General features: G+C 39.7%; 6 non-coding genes and 1 pseudogene across 6 annotated transcripts; all 7 read right to left on the bottom strand.

The window, feature by feature from the left end:
- Positions 1-4,988: 4,988 nt before the first annotated feature.
- LOC147786148 (signal recognition particle RNA) lies at positions 4,989-5,291 on the bottom strand. Its single transcript, XR_015414770.1, has one exon.
- A 181-nt stretch (positions 5,292-5,472) lies between these two features.
- LOC147786147 (signal recognition particle RNA) lies at positions 5,473-5,777 on the bottom strand. Its single transcript, XR_015414778.1, has one exon.
- Positions 5,778-5,965: 188 nt separating this feature from the next.
- On the bottom strand, positions 5,966-6,322 carry LOC147786146 (signal recognition particle RNA; annotated as a pseudogene).
- Positions 6,323-6,350: 28 nt separating this feature from the next.
- Positions 6,351-6,654, bottom strand: LOC147786145 (signal recognition particle RNA). The gene has a single exon (XR_015414824.1).
- A 186-nt stretch (positions 6,655-6,840) lies between these two features.
- LOC147786144 (signal recognition particle RNA) lies at positions 6,841-7,143 on the bottom strand. The gene has a single exon (XR_015414773.1).
- Positions 7,144-7,323: 180 nt separating this feature from the next.
- LOC147786143 (signal recognition particle RNA) lies at positions 7,324-7,627 on the bottom strand. Its single transcript, XR_015414846.1, has one exon.
- Positions 7,628-7,810: 183 nt separating this feature from the next.
- LOC147786142 (signal recognition particle RNA) lies at positions 7,811-8,113 on the bottom strand. The gene has a single exon (XR_015414783.1).
- Between the last annotated feature and the right edge of the window lie 66 nt (positions 8,114-8,179).

Below are 8,179 nucleotides of genomic sequence, written 5' to 3'. Positions count from 1 at the left end.
GATTTCAAAGAACGGAATCAAACTTTCATTAAAGATATATTTTGTGACAACGACTTAAGCTAGCCAGGTAAGTGACCTTACTATCGGCATGGTTATATTTGATGTTGACACGTGCCCGTGGTTCTGCACGTGTCATATATATTGATATGTGTGAATTGTCTGTGGATCGATATGCTTCCTATATGTTATGTTATGTTATAATATGTGGTTTGTATGATAATAATTATGGTACGATGTGCTGAAGGATATGTTTGAGATAGGATACGAGAAAGATGCACAAAACGAAATGTAATGATAGAAGTAAGATACGTTCATGAAACGTTAAGGTTAGGTTACATACTGGAGTGCTATGGATAGGAGAGATTGATGAAAGAATACGGTTAGGTTATGGGTAGAAAGGGGTAGGTTTGTGACAGATTGATAGAACAATAACGTTAGGGTACGTTCTTGTGACGATATGACTAAGGTACGTTACGTAGTGATATGTCTGTGATAGGTATAAGAACGTTATGGCTATGGTAAGTTAGAGAACGATATGACTATGAAGTGTTTACGTTATGACTTGTTTATGATATGATACATTGTATGCTAGGTTATTGTGCTTAAGTACATAGTTATGTGAACGTAAATGTATGCTATGTATGCTTTGAGTTTGATGTGATGTGTAATGCATGTAACGATATGAGGTCCTTGAATGATTATGGCATGTTTGTATGGAATATGTGAATGTGAACAGCATGAATTGTATGAAATGAAACACGGTAAACTGTCTTGAACCATAACCCCGATAGAAATGTGTATGAAATGTGAAATGAAACTGAGAATGACATGAAGCCTGGAACGTGACAGGGGGGTTATGATCATTAAAGATAAATATAGAAATAGGAGGACCTAATGCATTATGTGTGTTCATGCATCTGGGGGGATACCCCCATCCCATCACGAGGGTACGGACGCGTACATCCAATGGTAGGACAACGATCGTTATGCATTGCATAGCGCTGCCGTGACGGTTCTAGTTTCAACGGGTCCCGGCATAAGGGGCTCCCAGAGTATGCCCACCAGATAAGGACAGTGGCCCAGCGGTTTGCGAACTAGCTGGTGAGCCCATAATCGCACGTATGGGCTGTGTGTAGAGTATATGGTACACGTCCACTATTATCCGTTAGGACAACACCGTAGGGAAAATGAAACGAAACGAAAGTTAGGTCCATCATTTCATTGCATGTGATTGTTGCATTTAACCCCAATAGTGGGGTCACTTACTGAGTATTTCTTTAAATAATCAAGCTATATGCTACTACATTTTTCAGGTTAAGGCAAGGCATTCCTGTACGGCTGACGACGGCATTGCAACTCGAGATCATGGCACATGCATAGGATAGTGGTATTTATTTTCTTAGACTTAGGATAGAATAGGATGTTTTAAACTTGAACGCTTATTTATTTTATTTCGGGTCTTTTGTTTTGTCGTTTTAAAGATGCTCTCGAAACACGTAAGTCCATGGCTGTGTTTTAAGTTAAAGGTTATGTTTTATGGAATTTAAATGAACTCTTCCGCATTCAATGTTTATGGTACGTATACAGTAACGACCTTAAATTAAGTAGAAAATTTTGGAGGTTAGACCTCATAGTTTCACTTTATATGTTTTACACATTTTTTCACATCACTTTAGCATGGCATATATTGAATGATCTTTTTTTATGTGAACTTTTTATATTGAAAAATGTTATCCGTTTTCATGTCACTTTGTTAAGATGAAAAACTATAAAAGAACTTGAGGGATTAATGTTTGATTTCTTACTTATTTGGCCCCTTTCAGGTGGATATAAACCTCTAACAAATAGATAATATTTTTATAAACCTATGACAAATAGTTTGAACTTTTAAAATATCTAATATATTGTTGCTTTAATATTTCTGTTAAGTTAATACTCACCAACATAAAACAAGTTCCACGAAATTTGAATTTGGGTTACTTGATTCAGAGTCCAATGTCCTAACCAACTAGACCATGAGACCACAAATGTTTATAAAATTTGTGTGTAATAAATCTTTGAACTTTAAAAAATAAATTGTATTTTCGTATACTTTCAAAACTTTGAAAATGATTAATGTGTCCCCATTTTTTTAGTTTTGTATTTGATAGGTTTCAACACATTAAAATGAATTAATCGATTAGATCACGTGTATAATTATTCTACCATTCTTTTTCAGCCATACGATACAAAATATGGTTAAAAAAGTTGTTAAATAAGTATTTGGATTATTGGATTTGGGACCCTATCATCATTATTTCGGTATTAATCGATTAGATCACGTGTAATTATTCTACCATTCTTTTTCAGCCCTACGATAAAAAATATGGTTAAAAAAGTTGTTAAATAAGTATTTGGATTATTGGATTTGGGACCCTATCATCATTATTTCCGTCATTTATTTGATCTTTCAAATATTATTAATGAAGAAATGGATATTAATCAAATCCATGTGCAAGGATTGTTATCATAAATTTTAGTTTTAAAAAGATGCAAAGTTTGATTATTCTAAAATTATTTATACTAGGTGTAATGACCATTGACAAGAGAAATAAACTTATGTAAAGTTTTCGTTTCTTGGTTTACCTGCTTATCCTTATCCAATGACCACCAAATTTCATATATAACTTCAACAAGCTATAAGATGCTCAACATTGAATTTCATAGGCAGAGGATTTCATTTAGTGGGTTGTTTTAACGTTACTTAAATTTCGAGTAATTTGATAAGTTTAGAGCCTTAACTCACCGCTTTTTGAGTTTTTCTTTCATATATCCTTAATTTGTATTTGATTTAGGGTTCATATGAAAACCCAAGCGATTGCTACAAGTATTTCTTAAGAAAACTTCAAGGTGGCTACTTACCTCGTTGTCGACGTTCAGGACTTCTGTTCTCGAGCTTCCAATATTCAAATTACCTCAAATTTTCTTCCACAGAATCCTGATTGGGTCTAGTTTCTAGAACCATAAATTTTTCATAAGATTTGGTCGGCAAGGGAGTTAAAATTAGGAAAACTCAAGAAAAGTTGGGAAGTTTAAGCCTCTCATCTCACTTTTTAGCTCTTCCATCGATCGCACACATAATCGTCCTTGAGATAGCAGACTAACATATGTCGACTTGGAGAAATTGTCCACAAAACCTATGTTAACTGTTAAAAATATCCTTGTTAAATGAGGTCCCCTCGTCGAGATTCCATAATCCAATGTCAAAATGTAGGATAGATTGTCAGTTGATCCATCTATGCTACAACTCCTTTGCTCATTACTGCTATCTCCGCTTGCATAAAATCTATCTGCACTCGTGTCTCTCTATTCATCATGGCCGACGAGTGGGCCGTCGTTCAGCTTAGGGTATCAATGACTATGTTTTCATTTGGGATAGTATTGGATGTCTATATCGTAGTCCTTCACCAGCTCTAGCCATCTTTTTTATCTCATGTTCAGTTCCTTTTGGGTGAAAAAAACTACTTCAAGATCTTGTGGTCAATGTAGATATGAGTATTTTCTCCATACAAGTAGTGCCCACATATTTTAAGTGCCAACACCATTGCAACCAACTGACACGAGGTATAGACAATAATCTTTCTATGTGGCATCAATACACATCCTAACCCTTTATTAGAAGCATCACTATAAATCACATATACTCCTGAGCTCTCCTGGACCGTGGGCACTAGAGCCGACAATAACCTCTATTTCAGATCTTAGAAGCTGGCCTCATAAGCATCATTCCATATAAACGGAACACCCTTCCCAGTCAACTACGTGAGCGGTGAAGCTATCTTAGCAAAATCTTGCACAAACTAGTATCCTACAAATTCCAGAAACCTCATCCTTCGATAAACGGAACACCCTTCCCATTCATTCGGTGATTGTACTCAGGCGAGCCCACTTAGTGATAGCTTCCACTATTGCCATGTCTACTCAAACCTCATCCTTCGACACCACGTGTCCTAAGAATGGGTCATAACATAGCCAAAATTCACACTTGGAGAACTTGACGAACAACTTATTTACCCCAAGCTTCCACTATTGCGATGTCTACTCAAACCTCATCCTTCGACACCACGTGTCCTAAGAATGGGTCATATCATAGCCAAAATCACACTTGGAGAACTTGACGAACAACTTATTTACCCCAAAATCGAGGAACTTAAGAAGATGAACCTTGTGTTCTTGATCTGTTTTCGAGGACACAAGGATGTCGTGTATGAACACAATGACACACGAGTCAAAAAATCCCTTGAATACCTAATTCATCAACTCCATGAATACCATGGGGGCGATGGTGAGAACAAACGAACTAATCACAAACTCATAGTCATCCTACCTCGTTCGCAATGTTGTCCTAAATACATCTCCATCTCCCTCTCTAGTCTTAATTTGGTAGTATCGTAATTGAGATATATCTTAAAAAACATAGTCTGATTTCATGGTTGATTTAAAGCTGCTCTGTGAAACATGGCTCACGCGGTTTCCTTAAACTCTAAGGGCGATGGACACTAGGCCTTCGCCCAAAGTCCATAGCCCAACTCCTTACTAAGAATGGACAGGACGAAAACTACTCCAAAAACCCTAACCATGCCGCGGTTTCCTTAAACTCTAAGGGCAATGGACACTAGGCATTGGTCCAAAGCTCATAGCCCAACTCTCTACTTGGAATGGACAGGCCAAAGAACAACTCCAACAACCCTAACCAATGGGCTGAGCCAACTTCCAACCACTTTGTTGCCCCCATATGGGTTACAAGCTCACATTACCAAGCTCGGCGACTTCCTTAAGACAAGGACTAATTTAGGAAGACTACATTCAATTTTAAATCTATCAATGTCGGATTGTTGTAAAGGAGAAATCTATCATATTACAGGTAAAAAAATAATACATTCATTCAGAACAAGTGGCTAGATCGATGTCCATATTCCGAGCACCAAAAAATATATGTAAAAAAAAAAAAAAGTGGATGTCAGGTTGAGGACTACCAAGAGGTTTATATTGGGCCTGGGAGAATCGACGTGCTATCCTTCCACCGACAAGAGCGGAAGGTTACGCTGCTCTGTGAAACCAGCCTCACGCGGTTTCCTTCAACTCTAAGGGCCACGGACACTAGGCCTTTGCCCAAAGCTCATAGCCCAACTCCCTACTTGGGATGGACAGGCCAAAGAACAACTCCAACAACCCTTACCAATCGGCTGAGCCAACCTCCAACCACTTTGTTGCCCCCATATGGGTTACAAGCTCACATTACCAAGCTCGGCGACTTCCTTAAGACAAGGACTAATTTAGGAAGACTACATTCAATTTTAAATCTATCAATGTCGGATTGTTGTAAAGGAGAAATCTATCATATTACAGGTAAAAAAATAATACATTCATTCTGAACAAGTGGCTAGCTGGATGTCCATAGTCCGAGCCAACAAAAATATATTAAAAAAAAAAAAAAGTGGATGTCAGGTTGAGGACTACAAAGAGGTTTATATTGGGCCTAGGAGAATCGACCCGCTATCCTTCGACCGACAAGAGCGGAAGGTTACGCTGCTCTGTGAAACCAGCCTCACGCGGTTTCCTTCACAACTCTAAGGGCCATGGACACTAGGCATTCGTCCAAAGCTCATAGCCCAACTCTCTACTTGGAATGGACAGGCCAAAGAACAACTCCAACAACCCTAACCAATGGGCTGAGCCAACTTCCAACCACTTTGTTGCCCCCATATGGGTTACAAGCTCACATTACCAAGCTCGGCGACTTCCTTAAGACAAGGACTACTTTATGAAGACTACATCCAATTTTAAATCTATCAATGTGGGATTGTTTTAAAGGAGAAATCTATCATATTTACAGGTAAAAAAATAATACATTCATTCATCACAAGTGGCTAGCTCGATGTCCATAGTCCGAGAACCAAAGAATATATGTAAAAAAAAATAAAAAAAAAGTTGATGTCAGGTTGAGGATTACCAAGAGTTTTATATTGGGCCTACGAGAATCGACCCGCTATCCTTCCACCGACAAGAGCGGAAGGTTACGCTGCTCCGTGAAACCAGCTTCATGCGGTTTCCTTCAACTCTAAGGACCATGGACACTAGGCCTTCGCGCAAAGCCCATAGCCCAACTCCCTACTTGGAATTAACAGGCCAAAGAACAACTCCGACAACCCTAACCAAAACACCCTACATGGAATTGACAGGCCAAAGAACAACTCCAACAACCCTAACCAATGGGCTGAGCCAACCTCCAACCACTTTGTTGCCCCCATATGGGTTACAAGCTCACATTACCAAGCTCGGCGACGCCCTTTCGACAAGGACTACTTTATGAAGACTACATCAAATTTTAAATCTATCAATGTGGGATTGTTTTAAAGGAGAAATCTATCATATTTACAGGCCACCGACAAGAGCGGAAAGGTTACGCTGCTCTGTGAAACCAGCCTCACGCGGTTTCCTTAAACTCTAAGGACCATGGACACTAGGCCTTCGCCCAAAGTCCATAGCCCAACTCCCTACTTGGAATGGACAGGCCAAAGAACAACTCCAACAACCCTAACCAATGGGCTGAGCCAACCTCCAACCACTTTGTTGCCCCCATATGGGTTACAAGCTCACATTACCAAGCTCGGCGATGTCCTTAAGACAATGACTACTTTATGAAGACTACATCCAATTTTAATTCTATCAATGTGGGATTGTTGTGAAGGAGAAATCTATCATATTTACAGGTAAAATAGATAAATAATTTCATTCAGAACAAGTGGATAGCTCGATGTCCATAGTCCGAGCCAGCAAAAATAGATTTAAAAAATAAAAATAAGTGGATGTCAGGTTGAGGACTACCAAGAGGTTTATATTGGGCCTAGGAGAATCGACCCGCTATCCTTCCACCGACAAGAGCGGAAGGTTACGCTGCTCTGTGAAACCAGCCTCACGCGGTTTCCTTCAACTCTAAGGACCATGGACACTAGGCCTTCGCCCAAAGTCCATAGCCCAACTCCCTACTTGGAATGGACAGGCCAAAGAACAACTCCAACAACCCTAACCAATGGGCTGAGCCAACCTCCAACCACTTTGTTGCCCCCATATGGGTTACAAGCTCACATTACCAAGCTCGGCGATGTCCTGAAGACAATGACTACTTTATGAAGACTACATCCAATTTTAATTCTATCAATGTGGGATTGTTGTGAAGGAGAAATCTATCATATTTACAGGTAAAATAGATAAATAATTTCATTCAGAAACAGTGGATAGCTCGATGTCCATAGTCCGTGCCAGCAAAAATATATTAAAAAAAAAAGTGGATGTGAGGTTGAGGACTACCAAGAGGTTTATATTGGGCCTAGGAGAATCGACCCGCTATCCTTCCACCGACAAGAGCGGAAGGTTACGCTGCTCTGTGAAACCAGCCTCACGCAGTTTCCTTCAAATCTAAGGACCATGGACACTAAGGCCTTCGCCCAAAGCCCATAGCCCAACTCCCTACTTGGAATGGACAGGCCAAAGAACAACTCCAACAACCCTAACCAATGGACTTAGCCAACCTCCAACCACTTTGTTGCCCCCATATGGGTTACAAGCTCACATTACCAAGCTCGGCAATGTCCTTAAGACAATGACTACTTTATGAAGACTACATCCAATTTTAATTCTATCAATGTGGGATTGTTGTAAAGGAGAAATCTATCATCTTTACAGGTAAAATAGATAAATAATTTCATTCAGAACAAGTGGATAGCTCGATGTCCATAGCCCGAGCCAGAAAAACTATATTAAAAAAAAAAAATGTGGATGTCAGGTTGAGGACTACCAGGAGGTTTATATTGGGCCTAGGAGAATAGACCCGCTATCCTTCCACCGATAAGAGCAGAAGGTTACGCTGCTCTGTGAAACCAGCCTCACGCGGTTTCCGTCAACTCTAAGGACCATGGACACTAGGCCTTCGCCCAAAGTCCATAGCCCAACTCCCTACTTTGAATGGACAGGCCAAAGAACAACTCCAACAACCCTAACCAATGGGCTGAGCCAATCTCCAACCACTTTGTTGCCCCCATATGGGTTACAAGCTCACATTACCAAGCTCGGCGATGTCCTTAAGACAATGACTACTTTATGAAGACTACATCCAATTTTAATTCTATCAATATGGGAT

This window comes from Cucurbita pepo, unplaced genomic scaffold (genome assembly GCF_057944985.1).
Source record: "Cucurbita pepo subsp. pepo isolate OVF unplaced genomic scaffold, ASM5794498v1 scafford_5, whole genome shotgun sequence".
Classification (NCBI taxonomy): Eukaryota; Viridiplantae; Streptophyta; class Magnoliopsida; order Cucurbitales; family Cucurbitaceae; genus Cucurbita; species Cucurbita pepo.
The sequence above is the reverse complement of the archived record's forward strand: the minus strand, read 5'-3'. Positions and strand labels throughout refer to the sequence as shown.